At 41.2% G+C, this 22,418-nt stretch overlaps 1 long non-coding RNA gene across 1 annotated transcript; it reads right to left on the reverse strand.

Moving 5' to 3' along the window:
* Positions 1–438: 438 nt before the first annotated feature.
* LOC126511918 (uncharacterized) lies at positions 439–17,131 on the reverse strand. Its single transcript, XR_007594821.1, has 3 exons — positions 17,067–17,131; positions 12,469–12,621; positions 439–515 (listed from the first exon to the last, which is right to left on the reverse strand). It is a non-coding gene; the product is annotated as an uncharacterized lncRNA (long non-coding RNA).
* Between the last annotated feature and the right edge of the window lie 5,287 nt (positions 17,132–22,418).

A 22,418-nucleotide genomic window follows, 5' to 3' on the forward strand; every position in this document is an offset into this window, starting at 1 on the left:
TCTGTGGGCAGCACAGTGGGTGAGACAAACAAGGGCACGTATGGGTAGCTAGTAGAGCTTGTTGACATAGGTTCCCCTGGTACCTGCCCTCGACTGTGTTTTTGTGAATCTAGGCCTAACTTTAGGCAAACAGAGCTTTCTGCAATGTGTTGTCTCTTGCTTGCCTTTACTCAACTGTCCTTAACACAAGGAAGGCGTATTCTGGCTTTCCACATGTCCTCTAGATCTAATATTCTTTCATCTACGTGTGGTGGAAAAGACTTGACTCCACTGTCTTTGCCTCAGTCCTGAGAACAACTTGTAAATTAAATAGATAAAAGCTAAACAGAAGATCAGTGAAGTGGAGCAGGGATACAGGGAACATACCTAAGACATAATAAAGACAATATATAGCAAGCCAACAGCCAACATCAAACTAAATGGAGAGAAACTCACAGTGATCCCACTGAAATCAGGAACAAGACAAGGTTGTCCACTCTCTCCATATTTATCCAATATAGTTCTTGAGATCCTAGCTGGAGCAAGAAGACAACAAAAGGACACCAAGGTACAAATCAGAAAAGAATAAGTCAAACTCTCGCAATATGTTGATAATATGATAGTTTACATAAGCAACCCCAAAAATTCTACCAAGAAACTTCTACAACTCATAAGCACTTTCAGTAATGTAGCAGGATACAAGATTAAATCAAAAAATCAGTATTCCTCATTTACACAGATGACAAATAGGCTGATAACAAAATAAGAGGAACATCATCTTTTACAGTAGCCACAAATAGCATAAAATATCTCAGAGTTACTCTAACCAAACAAGTGGAAGACTTGTATAACAAAAACTTTAAATCTTTGAAGAAAGAAATTGAAGAAGGCACCAGAAAGTGGAAAGATCTCCCATGCTCTTGGATAGGTAGAATTAACATAGTAAAAAAGACAGTCTTACCAAATGCAATCTGCAGATTCAATGCAATGCTCAGCAAAATTCTTCCCAGCCCTTGAAAGGACGGTACTCAACTTCATAAAGAAAAGCAAAAAACCCAGGATAGCCAAAGCAATTCTGTACAATAAAGGAACTTCTGGAGGCATCTCAGACCCTGATTCCAAACTCTACTACAGAACAACAGTACTGAAAACAGCCTGGTATTGGCATAAAAACAGACAGGAGGACCAATGGAACTGAATCGAAGAGCCAGATATTAATCCACACACCTAGGAACACCTGATTTTTGACAAAGAAGCAAAAAATATAAAATGGAAAAAAGAAAGCATTTTAACAATTGGTGCTGGCATAATTGGATATCAACCTGTAGAAGGATGAAAATAGATCCATATCTATCCCCATGCACAAAACTCAAATCCAAATGGATCAAAGACCTCAACATTAAGCCAGCCATACTGAACTTCATAGAAGAGAAAGTGGGAAGTACACTTGATGGCATTGGCACAGGAGACTACTTCCTAAATATAACCCCAGTAGCACAGACAGAGAGCAACAATGGGGCCTCCTGGAACTGAAAGGCTTCTGTAAAGCAAAGGACATGGTCAACAAAACAAAACATCAGCCTACAGAATCGGAAAAGATCTTCACCAACCCCACATTGGACAGAGGGCTGATCTCCAAAATATAGAAAGAACTCAAGAAATCAATCATCAAAAGAATAAATAATCCAATAAAAATGGAGTACAGCCCTTAAACAAATAACTCTTAACAGAGGAATTTAAAATGGCTGAAAGGCACTTAAGGAAATGCTCAACATCCTTAGTCATTAGATAAATGCAAATCAAAACAACTCTGAGGTTCCGTCTTATACCTTTAAGAATGGCCAAGATCGGCCAGGCGGTGGTGGCGCATGCCTTTAATCCTAGCACTTGGGAGGCAGAGGCAGGCAGATCTCTGGGAGTTCGAGGCCAGCCTGGTCTACAAGAGCTAGTGCCAGGACAGGCTCCAAAGCTACAGAGAAACCCTGTCTCGAAAAACTAAAAAAACAAAAAAGAATGGCCAAGATCAAAAACACTGGTGACAACTTATGCTGGAGAGGTTGTGGAGGAAAGGGAACATTCTTACATTGCTGGTAGGGATGCAAGCTGATACGCCTCCTTTGGATATCAGTATGATTTCTCAGAAAATTAGGAAACAACCTTCCTCAAGACCCAGCAATTCCATTTTTGGGTATATATCCAAAGGAATCACAACCATACCACAAGGACATGTGCTCAACTATTGTTGCACCCAGACTCTTGGCCCCCAAAGAGACCACAGGGATCTGGAACTTGGATGCAAAAGCAAGGTTTATTTCAAAGCTCAGTATGAGCCTAGGCAGGGAACTCGTCCAGCACACTCAATGCAGCGAGGGTGGGAGGAGCTGCCTTCCAGAGATTACAGGACTTTTTATAGACAATCTTGCAGGACCAACAGTTCTCACCTAATTTGCATACCCAGACCTAATTGAGGACAGCAAATGATTACAAAAGGGTGTGAAGTTCAATAAACATATCATTATGCAAATAAGTATGGACATAAGTATGTTCTCAGTTGGCCCATTTCTATCTGTCTTTGGGGTATGTAGATGAAGCATACTATGGACATATTTTTATTTGGCTAGTTCTTTGCTATCTTTGAAGCAATGATCTCCCGATTGTTATTGGCTCCTTTTATGGTCCTTGTTACATATGTAGTGTTTTTCAAAATAGCCTAGCCTAAACAGATGGAAAGCAATTAGGTCTCTCTGACCAGTTTCATTTCTTTCAGTGTTTGTCATAACAGCTTTGTTTGTCATAGCCAGAACCTGGAAACAACCACCACCAAAGAATGGATAAGGAAAATGTGGTACATTTACACAATGGAGTACTACACAGCAGAAAAAAATAACATCTTGAAATTGCAGGCAAATGGATGGAACTAGAAAACATCAATATGAGTGAGGTACCCAGACCTAAAGACAATTATCATATGTACTCACTCATAAGTGGTTTTTAAACATAAAGCAAAGAAAATCAGCCTACAAATCACAATTCCAGAGAACCTAGACAACAATGAGGACCCTAAGAGAGACATACATAGATATAATCTACATGGGAAGTAGAAAAAGGCAAGATCTCCTGAGTAAATTGGGAGCATAGGGACCATGGGAGAGGGTTGAAGGGGAGGGGAAAGGAAGGGAGGGGAACAGAGAAAAAATGTATAGCTCAATAAAATCAATAAAAAAAAAAGATTGGGGGGGCTGGAGAGATGGCTCAGTGGTTAAGAGCATTGCCTGCTTTTCCAAAGGTCCTGAGTTCAATTCCCGGCAACCACATGGTGGCTCACAACCATCTGGAATGAGGTCTGGTGCCCTCTTCTGGCCTGCAGACATACACACAGACAGAATATTGTATACATAATAAATAAATAAATATTTTAAAAAAAAAGATTGGTAAACTGGGGGCAACAAATTTCCTTCACAATATTTTAATCTTTTTTCCCCTTTTTTGGCATGTGTGTGTGTGTAGGGATCGCATATGCATGGGAGAATGTGTGTGCACATGTTTGCATGTGGAAGCAGGCTGTTAGTACCTCAAGAGAGCTATACGCCTTTTCTTTTTTTAGGACTCATTTTTATTATATTCTTTCATGTGTAAGTGTGTCTTTGTAAGTGGGTGTCATTAGAAGCCAAAAGAGGCCACCAGATAGATTGCTAAGAGCTGGAGTTAAAATCAGTTTTGACCCACCCAATGTGAGTTATAGGAACCAAACTGCATTCTCTGAAGAACAATAACTTCACTTAAGCATTAAATCTCCCGTACCACCTTGTTTTTTGATGTAGGATCTTTTATTGGGATCTGAAGCTTGCTGATTCTGTGAAGCTGGCTGCCTAGTGAATCCTAAGGAACCTGGATCCATCCCTCATTGCTGAGATTGCAAGCATATACCACCATCCCCAACTTTTTACATGGATTTTGTAGCAAACTCAGAGTCTCTTGGTCATGCAGCTGACATGTTATATATCCCCAGATCCATTTTCTATTGCTCTAACAGAATACCAGAGGCTGAGTAAATTATAAACTATAGAAAGATTGGGGTTTTTATGTTTGCTTTTTGCTTTTTTTGACTCATTCTTCTCGAAGCTGAGAAGTCCAAGAACACGACGTGGCAAAGGAGTAGAAAGGACAAAATTTGTTAGAACTTACAAGTAATCCATTCCAGAAATAACTAGTCCACTATCAGAATAGTGGCAACAATCGATTCTGAGCGTGAAGCCTTCTCCTTCTTCATGTTTCTGAAGGTTCACCTCCTGATATTAGCAAAGTTGCACCTGAATTTCCACATGAGTTCTGAGGGGACAACCCGAAAACAGCAAAGGAGTTCACAGGGGATTGAAACTCAAAGAGGCAGCTAGGATTTGGGCCAATATGCTATCTTATTAGTAAATTGGATTTTGTTTGTTTTTTTTTTTTAATCAGTAATTTGAACTTTTGAATGTGTTATGATTGTCATTACGCAGGGGCTTTTTCTGTATTTCATATTTCTTATTGACCATGATTTTTATCAAAATACTTTTACTAGATAGTTCAAGTTTCCTTGTCTTGAAGTTCACATAGCTATGGAGAGCTAGCAGGCGGCCCGGGTGCTGGGGACACAGCCCCGCCGCTCCTATTTCAACACCTAAGCATACTTTCACTGGCACTCTGCACATTCTAAGTCTTTCTCTAAAAGTGTCCCGCCTCCAACTGCCACTGCTTGCTCAGCTCCACTGCCAAACTTGCCTGCTTTCTCGGACCCTCCCTCAAAAGGCATGGCTCTTTTTACCCATCACTCTATCCCTAGCAGCTAATGCATGGCTGTTTCTGTTCTTAGCCAGCACTCTGACCCTAACAGCTAATCAGATAACAGTTGTTTTCTCTCAAACTCTTACAAAACAGTTCTCAAGCTCTCTTCTGAGTTCGGTTTTAGAAATTCTTTTTTTATTAACATTACTAAAGATCAATAAAATGGAATCTTGATCTGTAAGTGACAAATTTGGCATCCAACATTGGCTTATCATTAAGGAGGTTCCTCTGAGGACAGAACAGGTGGCCTTCTTTAGTCTTTTGATTCAAGTCACTGCCTTCTGTGGTTCAAACACCTTCCAGTTACTTTGGGCTAAGATTCCTTTTTGGAGGATTTGATCTCTAGACTTTGCTTTTCTATCTTCAGGTGTGGAAACCCTTTGCTTTGATACTCTGTCTTCCTGGAAAAAAAGAAATGTTACTTTTTCTCTTTCTCCTCTCCAAAGTTCTCTCCCTTGCATAGGGACAAGACATGAAGATTATACACAATGCCTTTCTTTCTTTCTTTCTTTCTTTCTTTCTTTCTTTCTTTCTTTCTTTCTTTCTTTCTTTCTTGGGTTATGTGGGTATCTGTGTGCGCGCGCACATGCACATGTGTATGTGTGGCCTATGAGCACACAATGGCCTCTAAATGGCACTAACTTTAATCTCCCTTTTCTCTCTGACTGCCGAGACTCCCTTTTATATCCTTCACCACTCCTATTCCTTCCGAGCCAGAGACACTTCAGATCAAATTAAGGGGAAGAAAGGGAACAAGGTAAGCAGCTTAGCAGGTTTGGACAAACAGACCCCTATCCATAATGGAGGGCATCGTAACTGCCTTGTAGCAAGTGTGTTACTGTGCAACTGGATATAGGGTCTCCAGGAAGTCGCTTCTCTCCGTGTGGTGGCAACACATGAGGGTGGTGGTGTTTCACAGCAGGGCCGTTTGTTTGGACAGTCTCAATTCTAAGGGTCCTGAGTGGCCTGCCACAGAGGTTCACAGGTCCTTCCGTCTCAGCTCATGTCATCCTCAGCTGGGACTGTGGAGGTCACATCCTGAGAGAATTTGTCAGTCTCAGTCCCTCCCTGTGCTCCCAACCCAGCAGCACAGATGCATTCTGGGTGCACTTCCTTATCTTGTCTGGCTCTTTCATGAGCCTCATCATCAGATGGTTAAATCAAGAACCTACAAGGTAAATCCAGTTGACATCTTTTGGTGTTTCCAATTACAACAGGATTCTTGCCACCTCCCTTGTGGTAAATAAGGCCTATTCCTCCTTAGGTCAAAACCATAAAATCCTTAACCTTTTCCTTTTCTACTGACAGCTTCTCTCTATGTGTGCACTTCTGTCCTTGGCCACAGGAGCTTTCTTAGTTTTTAGACAATATGGTGCCTCATTTCACCCCTTTACCCCATATCGACTTCTGTTTTCTGATATGTGTGTGTGTGTATGTATATATATATCCATCACATGTTTTGGGGAAAGTTGTAGTTAAATATATGAGTCTCATGTTTGGCACACGTGTGCTCACCTTCACTCCTTTACACACACTAATAATTATAATAAATAAGCATTGGGGTTGCCACAGCTCTGTTTCCTAGTTTTCTTTTCTAAGAATGGTGACTGGAGAAAACATTCAATATGCTAATATATTAGAGTTTATAATATAGTCTATAGCTAGAGTTTTGGTGAAGAGGGAAGTGTTTCCTTATAAGCTTAAAGATATCTATTCTCTTACCAGGGTGACTATAAAGCCTTTCACAGGCATATCTAATATCACCTTTACTTCCACAAGAGTAAAACAGTCAATGAAAGTGAATAAGAATCTCCAAGAATTGCCTTAGACTCAGGCCTTGAAGAATACCTGGAAAAAAGAACAGCTAGTTTAATAACCAGCACCTAGAAAATTACAGATTTTGTCCTATGGATTGGATCAATTCTCAATGTGCCAAACTTGTGCATAGACGAATTAGGGTCATGAAATACTGAGATGTAAAGAGCAAAAATCTATTTTCATAATAAAGAGATGAAGAATGGAGAACCAGTATTTACAAAATAGGCAGTAAATGACAATTAATTGATTAATTGATAATTGAGCTATTAATGACAACTGAGTTGTTAAGCAACCTAGTAACTAATGAAAACAATCAACAATATTAATTTCTTGTTGCCCGAGTCATACATTTCAATCCTGGTAACCAACAGCAATGCTCATGCCCAGGGCTTTATGATTCCCTTAGACACACACAGTGGGGAATGGCAGGGCTGTCATCTGAAGCTCAGTTCTAATAATGGTTCAGTAATGACGCAGTTTGGATCATGAGCTAAGGCATAATCGATCCTGACAGGTTCTCATTTCAATACGAAAATATTCTTAACACTGTGCTTGTAAATCTAGCAAACATAGAGTGGCATTAGTTGTCATAGCCGGTCAGAGCTCGGGACCAAAGGGACCTTCCAGAAAGCCATAATAATTCTGCATTATGTGACTTCAAATATTTGACTAATCTACACCAGGTGCTTGATGAATAGACCATAGTTATCTCCAATTAAAGTTTTCTCGGTGGCCATAGTTTGTGACCCATGTGTTTCTCAGCATTAACAAACCACAAAGAGTTCCAAGAGGAAAACTGAATTAAAGAACATTCTTTCTCTTTTGAAAAGAATTTGTGAATAGAAACCAGCATCTTAGGGATCGCATGCAAGGACTTCCTCGTGGGGACATGAATAGATACGTGGGACAACACAGAATCTCAACCTGGGATGGGACATTTGTAGCCTTTTTCTCTTAATAAATTTAATGTTTTACAATATCCTCTGTAAATATGTCTCATACCAAATAATAGAGAATAGCCATCTTCCTGTTTTAGACAAAGGCATGGCCGCTGTGTGGATTAAAGTCAAGGAGAGAAGACACTGCCTTCCCTGTCTGCCCACTGAAGTCTGGACTTTGTCAGTCCCAGGTTCTTCTGTTCCTCTATACACACCAAGGACAGAAAGCAGTTCCATAACGTGTGGTCTCTCAATAGCCAGAGAGTCCAGTTTTAAATGATGTTTTAGGTTACTCAGAAATTTTCATGTCTTTGTCACAACAGAAATTTCTTTAGTGATCAGCATAAAACAGCTACATTATGTAACTTCCCTTAGCCAAACCACAATGAATTATAGCATAAACAGCCACATCCTTCCCACAAACAATTGGAGATGCTGGACCCAAACTTTGGGACTATAAATAAAGAGGACATTAAAATCTTCTTCTATTAAAAGTGATTTATTTTTCTCATGGAATATATCCTGATTATGGTCCCCTTTCTGTACCCCACTCAGTCCTTTGTCACCTCGCCTCCCATCCAGATCCACCCCCTTTCTGTGTCTCATTAGAAAACACACAGGCTTCTAAGGGAAAAATAACAAAACAAAATTCAATACTATGAAACAAAAACTAACATATCAGAATAGAATGAAACACACAAACAGAAGGAAAAGAGACCAAAGAGAAGGCACAAGAAGCAGATATAGACAGAGACCCACTGGTTCAAACACTTAGAAATTCCATAAAAACACTAAACTGGAAGTCATAATATATATTCAAAGGACCTATAGGGTAAAAAAGAGAGAAGAAAAAGATCCAAATTAAATAAAATTAAAAAATAATATATTTTTTAAAAATTGTAAAGCCCAACATGGTCTTTTGAGACAAAGAACTTCCAAAGATGCTGTTGAGTTATTTCCTGTCAGCTATCTACGACTGGGCGTGCAGCCTGACTTTAAGAATACTTTATTTCTCCAGTATTTCCCTAAGCTACCCAGCACTCGGGAGGCAGAGGCAGGCGGATCTCTGTGAGTTCGAGACCAACCTGGTCTACAGAGCTAGTTCCAGGACAGGCTCCAAAGCCACAGAGAAACCCTGTCTCGAAAAACAAAAAAAAAAAAAAAAAAAAAACCTGAACAAAATCTTGGGACTGAAGAGATGGCTCAGAGATTAAGAGCACTTGCTGCCTTTACAGAGGACCTGAGTTCTGTTTCCAGCACTCACACAGTGGCTTACAACCATCAGTAACCCCAGCTCTAGGGAGTGCTGCCCTCTTGTGGCCTCTTCAGGCGCCAGGCATCCATGTAGTACACGTGCCTGCATAAAAACAAAGCCAATACATAGAACAAAAGTAAGTCTTTTGGCTCAGCAGTTAAGAGCATTGCCTGCTCTTCCAAAGGTCCTGAGTTCAATTCCCAGCAACCACATGGTGGCTCACAACCATCTGTAATAAGGTCTGGCCTGCAGGCATACACAAAGATAGAATATTGTATACATAATAAATAAATAAATTTAAAAAAATACTAAATAACATCCATTTAAAACTTACTGTGTTCAATAAGCCTTGTTAATTTACTAGTTATTGTATCTATTGTTCACAAAAATCCCAGGAAAAAGTTGTTCCTTTTGTTCCCACTTTCAGCAAAGGCAAGTAAGTCCCAGAGCAGTGGTTCTCAGCTTAGCTGATGCTGTGACCCTTTAATACAGTTCGTCATGTTGTGCTGACCCCAACCATAAATTTATTTTTGTTGCTACTTCATAATTGTAATTTTGATACTTTTGTGAATCGTAATGTAAACATCTGATATGTGATCCCTGCCTGAGACCCATAGGCTGAGAATCCCTGCCTGGGACCCATAGGCTGGGAACCCCTGCCTGAGAGAATCAGTCGCATAGTGAAACTAAAATCCACACCCCTCTGACCAGAATTGATGTGGTATTTTTAATTTTATTTTAAGTATTTCTTTGCAAAACTTCTGTCCCCATAAATGTGAGCGTTTTTACCACATGGAAGTGGTCAAGCCCTAGGCTATTGTTCTTTTTCTTCTTCCTTTAATTATTGTGTTCCAAATCATTTCTCCAGTGAGTATCTTAGAACGAGGCCGCCCCTATTCTGTAAGAAATATAAACTAGTGAGTTCCCGTACATCTGCCCCACTCCTATGTACACCCTTATCATCTAATAGTGTTTACGATTTTGAATGTCATGTATGCAGTTCCTATCCAAGAGCTGTACAAGTTTGGGGAAGAATTTAACTTCTATTATTTTAGAGCTTGTGTGTGTATTACCTTTATTAGATCCCTAAAGTCTAAACTTGTTTTAAATATAGGACTGAAGCTCCTCCCCGGTGTCCCTGTGCCCGCCCAATGTCCCTGTGCCAGCCCAGTGTCCCTGTGCCCGCCCAATGTCCCTGTGCCAGCCCGGTGTCCCTGTGCCTGCCCGGTGTCCCTGTGCCTGCCCAGTGTCCCTATGCCTGCCCGGTGTCCCTATGCCTGCCCGGTGTCCCTATGCCAGCCCAGTGTCCCTATGCCAGCCCATGCCTGAGGAACTGGGTTGTGCAGAAATGTAAGGAAGAGGAAGTCGAGCAGAGGAAGCAGAACATGAGGTTGGAGCATACTTGGCATATTTAAGAAACCCAACAAAAGCCTTTAATTTAAAGTAAGACAGAGAAAGGGCATGCCAAGAGCAGGTTCCATGCAGAGCCAGCAGCACAGACCAGACATAGTCACAAGGTCCCTATGTCCACGAGAGCTCTGACTTTCTTTAATGCTTGACTCTCAGCACGTTTAAATATGTAATAATAATTGTAGTGAGGAGTTTGACTCTTCATTTTGCAGTGAGCAATGCAACTCATAAGAGTTCTCCACCCCCTATCTGTGGCTTTGCTTTCCTCAGATTCACTTGCTCATGCTCAGCACTGCCCAGGAAGTATTAAATGAAATTTTCAGAAAGATACAAAGTGTGTTTTCCATTATTATCCATCTAAATAGCATGGTGAAATTTCCTACGCTTTCCTCCTAAGATTTACGAATTACACAATGTATCCACGCTTCTTATACTCCCTACCCGTTGGCCCCTTAATAACCAGCTCAGTTACCAGATCAACTGTTGTATCACACCACTTCTGCTCTACATACTCTTATTTTATTTAATAATGGTCCCAAAAGATAAGGCTAGTAAGACTGGTAACGAGGAGATGCAAATGGAAGTAATAAACCACATCTATTAAGTGAAAATATGAAAATTTGCACTTGGTATATGCATGTATAAGAAAAAATACTATTTATGGGGTTTCAAGCATCCACTGGAGATCTTGGAAGGGGTCACTACCATATGCAACTAGTTCTGGGTCAGAGCAATAACAAGGAGTTGATTGTTGTAGAGTTTTAGCCATTGGCCAATTCTAAGAACTATGAGTTTATTTCTGGATGCGATGAGAAGCCACCAAGGCATTTTTAAAAGTGCAATGAAAACATCTAATTGCTTATTTCATTTAAGTCACTCTGGCTTTTGCTGAGAGAGTTCTGAAACAACCAAAGGGTGCTGGTGAGTTGATCCATGGCCAGAAAAAAAAAAAAGGCCACAGCCTAGGTTTTTTAAGACAAATATAAAAACATACGGTGGGTGGGAATGGTGCATCGTGTCCTGACTGTCAGCCCTTGGAAGGGACAAGTGGTTCTTTGTGAATCTGAGACCAGCCTCATCTATGTGGTAAGATGCTGTCTCAAAACAACAGCAACGGCAGAACCAGACATATAATGCTGAATGGGAACTAGTAAGTGAGACAAAGAGAAAAATCTGGGGAGACTTTCAGTTTGGGACCTGAGCGCTTAGAATAGTGGAAGACCCCAAAAATGTGGGCTTGGGCTTGTGGAGACCAGGAGTCTGTTTATGGAGCTGTCCAAGTTGAGTAAATAGATACGCGAGTCCGGGGATGGGTAACAAGGTTCAGGCTAGAGAGGTCGACACTTAGAGATTGGGAAACACAATGGAATTGGACGAGGATCCAGAGCAGAAGGAAAAAAAAATCACAGGAAGTAATCGCCTGGGACTAAGGAAAGAGCAGCTCTATTTGGGCCAAGAGGCCATGTGTGTCAAATGTCAGTACCGCCGAGGAAGTGCCTCAGAAACACCTGGGGAATTGCCTGGCCACGGAAGCATCAAGACAAGGATTTTGAAAATGCTTTACTGCATCACTGAAGACATGGTTTTGTGGTTAAAAGCACTGGCCTCTCCTCCAGAATATTCAGATAGTAACTTAAATAATCCTTAACCTTTTAAAAATTTTACCACATCTAGTATTAATAATACCACAACCAAGTTTAGGCTCCTGCTGCCCCAGAAATGGATTATTGAGTAAGCCCTGAACTTCCTGTGTTTGTTCCCACCAACAACCCATCCCGATTAGTCATTCTGGAACAAAGCTTTTCTTGATTACATCCCAGATCCTCTGGCTTTGCTCCCAGAATTTTCTCTCACTCATTTCCTCATTGTTATTCTTTTTTCCTTAAGAGAAAAGTCCCTCGCGCAAGATCATGTGTTTGAACAACTTGTCTCCAGCTGGTAAAGTTGTTTGGCAAGGTTGTGGAACACTTTGGATCCAGACGCTAGCCAGCAGACTGGGTCAGGTCACGGGACTGGGCCCCATGTAACAGGGCCTCATTTGGGGCCCTCTTTCTGCTCCCTGACTGGCAGCAGCCGTGTCTTTTGCTCCCATGGCTACAGCTGTGGGCTGCTCCCTCTCTCACACGTTCCCTCCAGTTGTGGATTGTCGTTCCTGGCCCATGAAGCGAAAGAAACCATCTTCCAACACCACATTTCCGTCAGGTGTGCTGTCACGGCTGCAAGAAAGGCCGCTAATAGACCTACCTAGCAGAGCCATGGCCTTCCGACGTGTCACGTGTCCCCGTATGTTTGTTAACGCCGTCTTTAACACTAGAGAAGGGAGCTCTCCAGAGCAGACACAGGCGAGAATGATTCAAGAGGCCTCCTCTAGTCATTATAATTTGATGGGGTCAGTCTCTGTTAATTTAAAAGGAAACGCAAATAGAAAACAATAGCACTGATTACGGAGAGCAAAGAACTGATGTCTTCCATGAAGATAGAAGCTAATCAAACAGTTCAGTCTGCTTTTAAAACCGACCAAATACCAGCAAGGACACACAACACCCAGGATTCTCATTCACTGTTGTAAGTTTGGAAGGTTGTGGTACAGCCTCTTAGAAACAGCTGTTCCATACAGGAACCAGTGATCTTGCTCCCAAGTGTTTACTCTAACGGGATTCGAACATACTCCTCCCCCCACCCCTATACACAAACCCACTACAAACAAATGTTCGTAAAAGCATCATTCCTAACCTCCAAAACTGGAAGGAATCCAAATGACCATGAAATGATGATGAAAGGACTAAAATTCAGTTTGAAATTCAAGAATGAAAACAGAACTAAGACCCCCGTATGTAGGGCAACATGCAGAATCTCAAAACAACATTCTAACTGAAAGCAGCCAGGCCCACAAAATCCAATGGCTCCATTAACCTAGCATGTGGGAAAGATTGACCTGTACAGGTGGAATACACACGTAGGTTTGCCAGGATTTGGTGGAGAGTGGAGCTTCTGCCAAAAGGAAAGCAGAGGAGTGTAGAAGGAGATCACTTGTTTGTTCCCGGTCGCCCAGACTCAAAATAACCACACAGAAACTTCATTAATTAAGTCACTGCTTGGCCTATTAGCTCTAGCTTCTTATTGGCTACCTCTTACATCTTAATTTAACCCATTTCTATTAATGTGTGTATCGCCACGTGATTGTGGCTTACCAGCAGAGTTCATCCAGCATCTGTCTCTGGCGGGGCTACGTGGCTTCTCCCAACTCTATCTACTCTCTCTATATATCTCTTCCGGCCTGGCTATATTTTGTTAAACCATTGGCTGAAAGCAGCTTCTTTATTCATTAACCAAAAAAGCAACACATATACAGAAGGACTTCCCACAACAGACGAGCTCTCCAAAATGATGAAAAAAACACTGCAAAAATTGACTGATAGCTGGAGAGATGGCTCAGTGGTTAAGAGCATTGCCTGCTCTTCCAAAGGTCCTGAGTTCAATTCCCAGCAACCACATGGTGGCTCACAACCATCTGGAATGAGGTCTGGTGCCCTCTTCTGGCCTGCAGACATACACACAGACAGAATATTGTATACATAATAAATAAATAAATAAATAAATAAATAAATAAATAAATAAATAAATAAATAAAAAGGTTGACCTTATTTTAAAAAAATTGGCTGATATGACAGCTCCATGACCAGATCAATGGTCCGAAGTCATAAACACACACTTATAAGAAATGTATTTTGCTGCTTATATGTATTCTAATGAATCTAATTGTAGAAATAAAGTTCCATGGGGGTGATACTTTATTTACTGGCCTATCTTTAGTATCTATAACTATAAACAAAATTATAAAAATCTTTAATAAGAAGAAAGATAAAAGAGCAAAGGAAAGGAAAGAAAGCAGAAAGGGGAGGAAGGAAGGGAGGTAAAGTAAGAAAGAACAGGAAGGAAAAAAAGGGAAGTCTAACAGGATTTTGTTTTGACAACTCTCAAAATTCTTAAATACATAAATTCTCGAGCTAGGATATAGCTCATCCTATATCCAAGCTCCAGAATTTGCTTATTAAACAGCTGACTTGAAGTCTATCAACTGCTGTATTTTGGGATTTGGTTTTTATAGTCTGGAATATGGAGTAACTACTTGATTGGAAACAGGAGATACAGGAAAAGTGTGCTTTTACAGATCAAAATAGTGTAACCTAGAAGTTCAAAACCAGCTCAGAGGCATATTCAAGACTCTTGAGAAAGAACCATCTAAGGAACATTAGTGGGTTCAAACAGCAAGAATTTAAATATTAAAGAGAATTGCTTTTAAATTACCAGTGTGTTTTATGCCAAATTTCTGCTATATTGTTAAAGTGAGAACGTGGGCTCTCTACTGTCCCAGGGCATAAAGTATGGAGGATAGTTCAGCTAGTAGTAAACTAAAGAAAAGAAAGGAGCTGCCACCAAGAACAATTGGCCCTATTTGGAAAAAAAATAGATAGTGAAAAAGAAAGATATTAGCAGCTTAGTACTCTGCATTATCAACAAACAGGACTCGTGTTGGAACCTCTCAACACCAGGGAGGTGGGTACTTAGAGAGGAAAACTTGCAATAAATATGAAATCTTAAAAGAAAATAAAAAATATCAATAAAACTCTGGAATGCTGGAGCGATTAAAATATCTGAATGCCTGATTTTAGAATCCCTTATCACTATCAGCCTGTCTTTCAATGTCAGCTACAGTCTGTCACTGTTAAATCACGCCACCTCCATCCTTTCGAAGTTATTCATTTGTGCCGTAGGCCAACCCTCCCTTTCAATCTCTGGGTGGAAACACAAACCCTACCTTTCTGAGAACAGGCAGTAATAAATAGTATATATACCATGGTTGACGATCACACAATGTGACCAGGAAAACAAATTGATTTTTACAAGAAGAACAAAAACAGAACACAAAAAGCAAGTGGGCATGAGGATATTCAACCTCACTTGGAACCTGAGAGGTCCCCATTCAACTCCAAGCTCTGTTAGTAATATAGGAATCCCAAGTACTGTAAGGGCACTCTGGAACACGGTCACATGTCACTGGCAGGAGTATAAATCATTACACTATTCCTAAAACCATGTTTGGAAATATTTACCTGATTTGTCTATAATGTTCACATATTTGACAAGTCGTTGTATACTCATATGGTCACCCAGTAAATAATCAGAAGCATAGTAAAATAGTTAGCAAAATATCAAGAACTACATTTTTGCTTGGCAAAAAAAATGTGAGAAGCAGTTTAAATGCTCTGCATCAGAGCAAGAGACAAGCACGTGAGTCATTTAAAAAAATCACAGCATATAACATTTCCAAATGATATTTTTTTTCAGAACCATTTATGAGAAAGAAATTGCTGAAACACAATACTAAGTCCGGATTCAAAATTAAGTACTTGGCATATCTTAGCTACAAAACGTTCTAAAACAGTTTACTTAAATGACTGGAGAATAGGCTTGCAGTTAAGAGCACTGGCTGCTTCTCCAGAGGACTGAGGTTTAATTCCTAGCACCCACATGGTTTCTTACAAACTTCTCTAACTCCATTTCCAGAGGATCTGGCCCCCTCTCCAGGCCTCCACAGACACCATATATTCACCTGGTGCACACAATTGCATGCAGGCAAACACTCATACGCATAAAAAAAAATAAAATTTTTTTAAACATTGGAAAAAAACAAAAATCTTAACAGTGTTCTCTATGGGCAACAAGATCATGTTTATTGGCTCCCTAGTGTTTTGTTTTATTCTTTATTTAACACCTCTGTTTGTTAAATGAGAATGCATTAAACCATGTCTTAGACCACATTTAAAGTTTATTGATTACCAGAATGATGGAGAAGGGTCATCTGTCTATCTGTTGTTTCATTGGTTAATTAATAAAGAAAACTGCTTGGCCTGATAGGTCAGAACATAGGTGGGTGGAGAAGACAGAACAGAATGCTGGGAAGAAGGGAAGTGACTCAGACGTCATGGAGCCAGCCGCCAGGTCAGACATGCTGAATCTTCCCGATAAGCCACCACCTCGTGGTGCTACACACATTATTAGAAATGGGTTAATCAAGATGTGAGAATTAGCCAAGAAGAGGCTAGAGCTAATGGGCCAGGCAGTGTTTAAAAGAATACAGTTTCTGTGTAATTGTTCTGGGTATAAAGCTAGCCATGTGGAGCTGTGCGGGAACACAGCCTGCCATTCCTTCTATATGAGAAGAATCTACCAAAAAAAATTACACTTCATGTGTTAGGATATAGCTCAGTTGTATAGTGCAAGCCTAGCCATCACACAGCCTTGGGTTCAAGGGCCAGCATATAAAAGACAGAGGCGTACATCAAGTGCAGCGCTGCTTATATAAGGTGGAAAACTCAGTCAGATCAAACTGTTAGAAGTGAGAACAGAGGCTCCCTTGCAGTGGAAGGTAGAGAGGAGTAGGGAGTGAGAGGGAGACTGGAGGGTGCTGGTTCCTTTGGATTATTTACTTTTCAAAGAATAATTACTCTCACTCGTGACAAAGGCATGTCTTGGTACTGCATACCTAAAATTTGCTTTAAGAAGAGAATTCTAGGCTACTTTTCAGAAAAAAAAATACCAATTTGTACATTTTAAAGACAACAGAACATCATCCAATTAACCTTCTTCTTAGTAAAGAGTTTAATTCCTCCTAACTTAATTACAACACAGCAAGAAAAAAAAATAGACGCTCAGCACTTAAAACAAAGCAGCTTCCCAGATTCTCATACATGATGCTGAGTGAGCACAAAAGGCTGCCTGTGTGATGCTTAGTGAATCTAGCCAAGCCCCAGGCAAAAGTCAGGTATAGGCTGACTCACCTGGTTGTTTTCACTGCCCAGAAAAGGAGCAGCTGCTTCCTATGAAGAGGTGAGGACACTTCTTAACAACGCTTTCTCGCAAATGGGTGGAGAAGGGGAAATGAGGATGAGCAAACAGAAAAGGAGGGAAGAATAAGCCTCTCTGGGGGTTGGCCAATTCCATCCCATGGGGCACATCCACAGGAAAGGATTCCTGAAAACCCAGGTACTAAAAAGCACAGAGACCAGCTCCAAGCAGAAACTATCAATAAAGTTTAGCAATGAGTATTTTTATATTTGTGAGGCATGCTGCAATTTTCTTATTGTATATGTGCACGTGTGTGTAGGGGTCAGAGATCAATGTCAACTTGGTGTGGGAGGTCCTTCTGTCTATGTATTGCTTTTATTGGTTAATGAATAAAGAACTGCTTTGAGCCTTTGTCAGGGAAGAACAGAACTAGGAGGGGAAAGCTAAGCTGAATGCTGGGAAAAAGAAGGCTGGAGTCAGACACCCTGTAGCCCCACCAGAGACAGATGCTGGAACTTTAGCCTGTAAGCCACAGCCACATGGCCATACACAGATTAATAGAAATGGGTTAAATTAATATGTAAGAGTTAGCCAATAAGAAGCTAGAGCTAATGGGCCAGAAGTGATTTAATTAATACAGTTTTGTGTGATTATTTTGGTTCTGGGCAGCAGGGACAAACATGCGGCCTCCTCCAACATCAACTGTTTTTCTCAAACCTTTTCCCACCTTAACTTTTTGACACAGGGTCCCTCACTGACCTTAGAGCTCATGAATTAGCTAGACTAGCTGACCCATGAGCCCCAGAAATCTTGCTTGTACCTCACCAACACTGAAGGCTCCCCACCTCAGAATTCATCCTCAGGTCCTCGTGCTTACACAGCAAGCACTTGGCTGGCTAAGCCATCTCCCAGTGTGAGGCTTGATTCATGTGCATGTTGAGTAGCGATTGGGCTCTACCTAATCATCATACCCATCTTTAACAGAAGTTATTAAATTAGTAGAAAGATAAGAAATGGAAAAAGTATAATAGGTAGAATGATAGCAAAAGGAGGAATGAGAGGCTTGAGTTTCTTTCTCGCTCTCTCTCTCCTTCACTTGCTTATTGCAGTCATGAAACGGCCCTTTCAGAAGAGTCCCAAGATAAAGATCTTGGCTTCCTCAATCTTGAAGGAGTGACTCATCTATTCAGCACAGCTAGTCCCTTTCCTTTTCCGAGGACACAAGAGCTTCTAATGTGAACCAGAGGCTTTCAAAGACAAACTTCGGCTCAGAAGTCAAAGTCCAGGGAACTTTTTCTGGGGATGATGAGCCCCAAGTGTACAAGAGCAGGAAGCATCTGCGTCACAAGTGGCCGAGCATGAACCTGCTAAGATGGGGCACCTGGCTTGGAAATGTGGGAGGGAACCTCTGTGGGTTGGCTTGGCTGTCTGAAAGTGACAGTCCACATTGGTGCAACCTGTAGTTTAGCATTGTGGGAATCTAATTGCAGACTAACGGCATGTAGGAGCTTCCCGGACAGCTAAGCAAGCTGTGATACGTACTCTTAACTATTGCTACATCAGAAGCAAACATCAAGAGATGGTCCAAGCCTCGGGCTAGCTGCAGGGCAAATCATTATAAGAAATGCAACCATCTTTCCAGGAAAGCTGTTCTACAGTGTGCCCTTCCCTTTGCTGTTAAAGTGTTTAACTAGTGCACTCAGCGAAACAGGAATGTCCCCAGGAAACTCGTGTTAGAAGTGGGGCAGACATTTTACACCAGCCAGAAGAGGAACTTGTCTCCCTGTAAGAGGCCACCTTGCAGGGGAAACTGGAGTAGAGACAGCGTTGGGTACAAGACGGATCCTGACCAGGACTGCTCAGCTATCTGTATCTCTTGCCATGTCAAGACCAAACCTCATGCCAGGACCCTGAAGATGAACTTGGGGAGTCACTGGACCTCTGTTTCTTCTTCCCAGTTTGGCCATATTGAAACACTCAATTTTCTCTGTTTTTCAAATTGTTTCTTCAATGGGCCTATTGTGAAGGAGTAGCTGAGCATGGCTTGTGAAGTCTGGCAGTGCCTGGGCTTCGGCTCTAACAACTTGGGGGACAGAAGGATTAGATATTGATCTTGGACCAAAGCCCCGTGCTGAGCAAACTCCCAGATTTAGATAAGGTTGTGAAAGGTGTGTTTCTCATGAAACAGATGCATGAGCAAAAATAAAAGCCATATCCATACGTTTGAAGTGTGTGAGCACAAAGAGACAAACAATGAGACAGCGCTCTTTCCTTGGTAACTCAGTGTGCTTCATCTCTGCCTCCTCTGTAAAGGCACAGACTTTGGAACCCCTGAAAAGGCCCCATATCCTCCCAACAGCTTCCGTATTTCAAAGTAAATCAATATGTAATTTCGAAGCCTCAGAAACAGAAGCCAGGCAGAGGATTTGGATTTAATGCTCCTTAAGAAGAGTCATTGCCAATGCTAAACACAATGTAGGGCCAGAAAAATTCCACCTCCAAGAATAAACTGATATAAGATAGCATCGTTTTTAACAAAATCTCAATTGTTAGATTTTTACCAATAAAGACTCAGGAAACAGATGCTGGGGTGAAAGCCTGCTAGCTCAGAGAGGCAGAGAAAACACCCAGCTGACCTTCTTCCTCTGTCAACCTACCAGCAACCTTCCTCCTATACCATCTCAAACAAAACTCTTCCAACTTGATGTCCCTCCCTTCTACTTCCTGTGCATCTCTCTCTCTCTCTCTCTCTCTCTCTCTCTCTCTCTCTCTCTCTCTCTCTCTCTCTCTCTCTCTCTCTTTCTCCATCCTCCTGACTCCCTCTTACTCTCTCTATTTCTTTTTTCTTGTTTACCTCCTTTCAACTGGTTAGGGGCTGAGCCACACCAGAGCTACAGACAGGTTTTTCCAGTAAATAATGCAATGGGGTTCACAGCATGATCAAATATCCTACAACAAGATAGATTAACGGAAGAAAAGCACACACACATTAATTTGTCAGATATATTTGATATAAGAGCCCTCAGAAGGACCTAAAAAAGCCAGGTAGTTAGAGCTGTTCATATCTCTCACATGTGTACTAAACTGTACAACGAATACTGTGAAAAAACAACAACCACGCGGGGAGAATTGAAAGGTCAGTTATTCTAACAAAGGCCATATGGAATCCTCCCATGATGACCTCTTGTCCTTGAAGATAGGATAGCCAACTGTCCAGTGTAGGGAGGGTATCTTTCAGATGAGAAACTCATTTCAGCCTTTAAGAAAAAACATGAGCAGGATGAGGTGGTTGGCACTTGTAATTCCAGAACTCAAGAAGCTGTGGTGAAAGAATCATTATGAGCTCAAAGTCAAGCAGTGCTAGGGTGAGAGCCTGCCAAGGTGGGCGGAGTAAATGGGAGGGTGGGGGTGCGGTAGGGAGGAAGGAAGGAAGGAAGAAACAAAGAAACGAAGGAAAGAGAAAGAAAAACAGAAACATCAAAACCTTTGCATATCTTTAGCCATAATAGTTAAGATATCAGAATATCCACAACAGTGGTGTAATGTTAGAGGAAGTCATTCCTGGCCAGAGCAGAGGAAGGAGCAAAGGTGGGGAAAAAAAAAGAAAACCCATAGTGTCAGAAGGCGGGCTGCTTCAGTGATTAACAGGAGTGTCCAAGACCAGTATAACAGCCACAGGCACATAGAGAAAAGGACAGAAGGGAAGGGCATTGTTTGGCAACTCAAATGACTTAATTCAAGGCTTATTTATTGAATTTTCTTTTACCCACTTTATTTCATATTTATTTATGTGTGTGTGTGTGTGTGTGTGTGTGTGTGTCACTGCATGCGTGTGTACCTGTGCATATGCTTGTGTCCCAGTCTACTGTGGAGGTCAAAGGGTAACTTGTGGGGGTTGATGTTCCTCACTTCTACTATTTGGATCCAGGGGATCCAACTCAGATCCAGGCTTGGCAGAAGGCACCTCCCTGGCTGAACCATCTTGCCATGTTAGAATTTTCTATTAACTATATGAAATAAATATAAAATGATAAAGAAACAAGTGAAGTTGATTTTGATCACCTATTTTATCTAAGCAAACAGAAAAAAAAATATAATTTTACAAAGCTAAGGAAAGGCTCGCTTTCTTTCCTGCTACCCAGTGATCTAGACTCAGTTTCATCCATCACACTCGTCACGTGACTGTTCAGCAAGCCATATTGCTCAGTGGTCATAGGTGGTGAGTGGCTACCATCTTGGATAATGGAATATTTTTTTCTTTCCTGACCTACAGGCCTGGTAAAAATTTACTGATTTTTAAACCCAAGTCTTTAATCTTTAAAACAGATTGCATTTATGGACTAGTTTCATTTCCAGTTGCTATAATAAAATACCCCGACAGAAGAAACTTAGAAAAAAAAGGGCTTCCTCATGCTCAGTTTCAGGTTACAGTCCATAGTAGCAGGGGAGTCACGGTAGCCAGAACTTGGAAGACCTGACCACACTACATCTGTAGTCAAGAGCAGAGAGCAATAAACCAATACATGCTGGCTTATGCTCAGCTCACTTTCTCCATTATTATATCGTTCCTTGCCTAAGGAATGGTGCCACCCACAGTGGGTGATTCTTCCCACACCAATTAATCAAGACATTCCCCTATACAGATAACCCAACAGACAAACTGAATTAGATTATACCTCACCGATGTGCCAAGTAACATGTAGAAACATGACACTTTAATCCATAACCTCTCGTCCATTGTCTCCCAAGTCTTATGGTTATCTCCTGATGTAAAGCTCGGTCTTACTTTAAATGTCTCCGTCGTCTTTAACTTGTTCAATTCTTTAAAAAAAAATAGTTTATCTGTAAACTTCTATAAAATCAAAATCAGGTTAAATACCTGCAACATGTAATGGCAATAATACATCTACTTATTCCCAAAGGGAAGAAGCAGTAACAAGAAATAATCACAGAAGAAAAAAAAATCCAGCTGGGGAAATACTAAATCATACAGCTATGTGTCTGTCACATGGGGTTTGTGATGAAGTTACCTGGCTTCAAAGGGTCCAGGTAGCTTCTCTCCTCCAGCTCTGCCACCTCAGCACACACAGATTCTCCTTAGTCTACAACATTATGGTTTTTTTTTGGGGGGGGGGAACCATCTCAAAGTTTCAGCTCCTCTAATATCCTGGAGTCTCCATAGCAACTGAGTCGTCAACTTCATGGATGCTCCCCATGTGGTCTTCTTGGACCACAGTTGTGTCTACTCCTGGGGAATGACTCTAGAGTAACCCTTTACAGGCATTCCCCTGCAGTGGTACTGACCTCTCTACCAATCACAGCTGCTTCTGCAGCACCAGCCTGAG

The sequence above is a fragment of the Alexandromys fortis genome, unplaced genomic scaffold (genome assembly GCF_014885135.2).
Source record: "Alexandromys fortis isolate MF-2015 unplaced genomic scaffold, M_Fortis_MF-2015_v1.1 scaffold_107, whole genome shotgun sequence".
Lineage (NCBI taxonomy): Eukaryota > Metazoa > Chordata > Mammalia > Rodentia > Cricetidae > Alexandromys > Alexandromys fortis.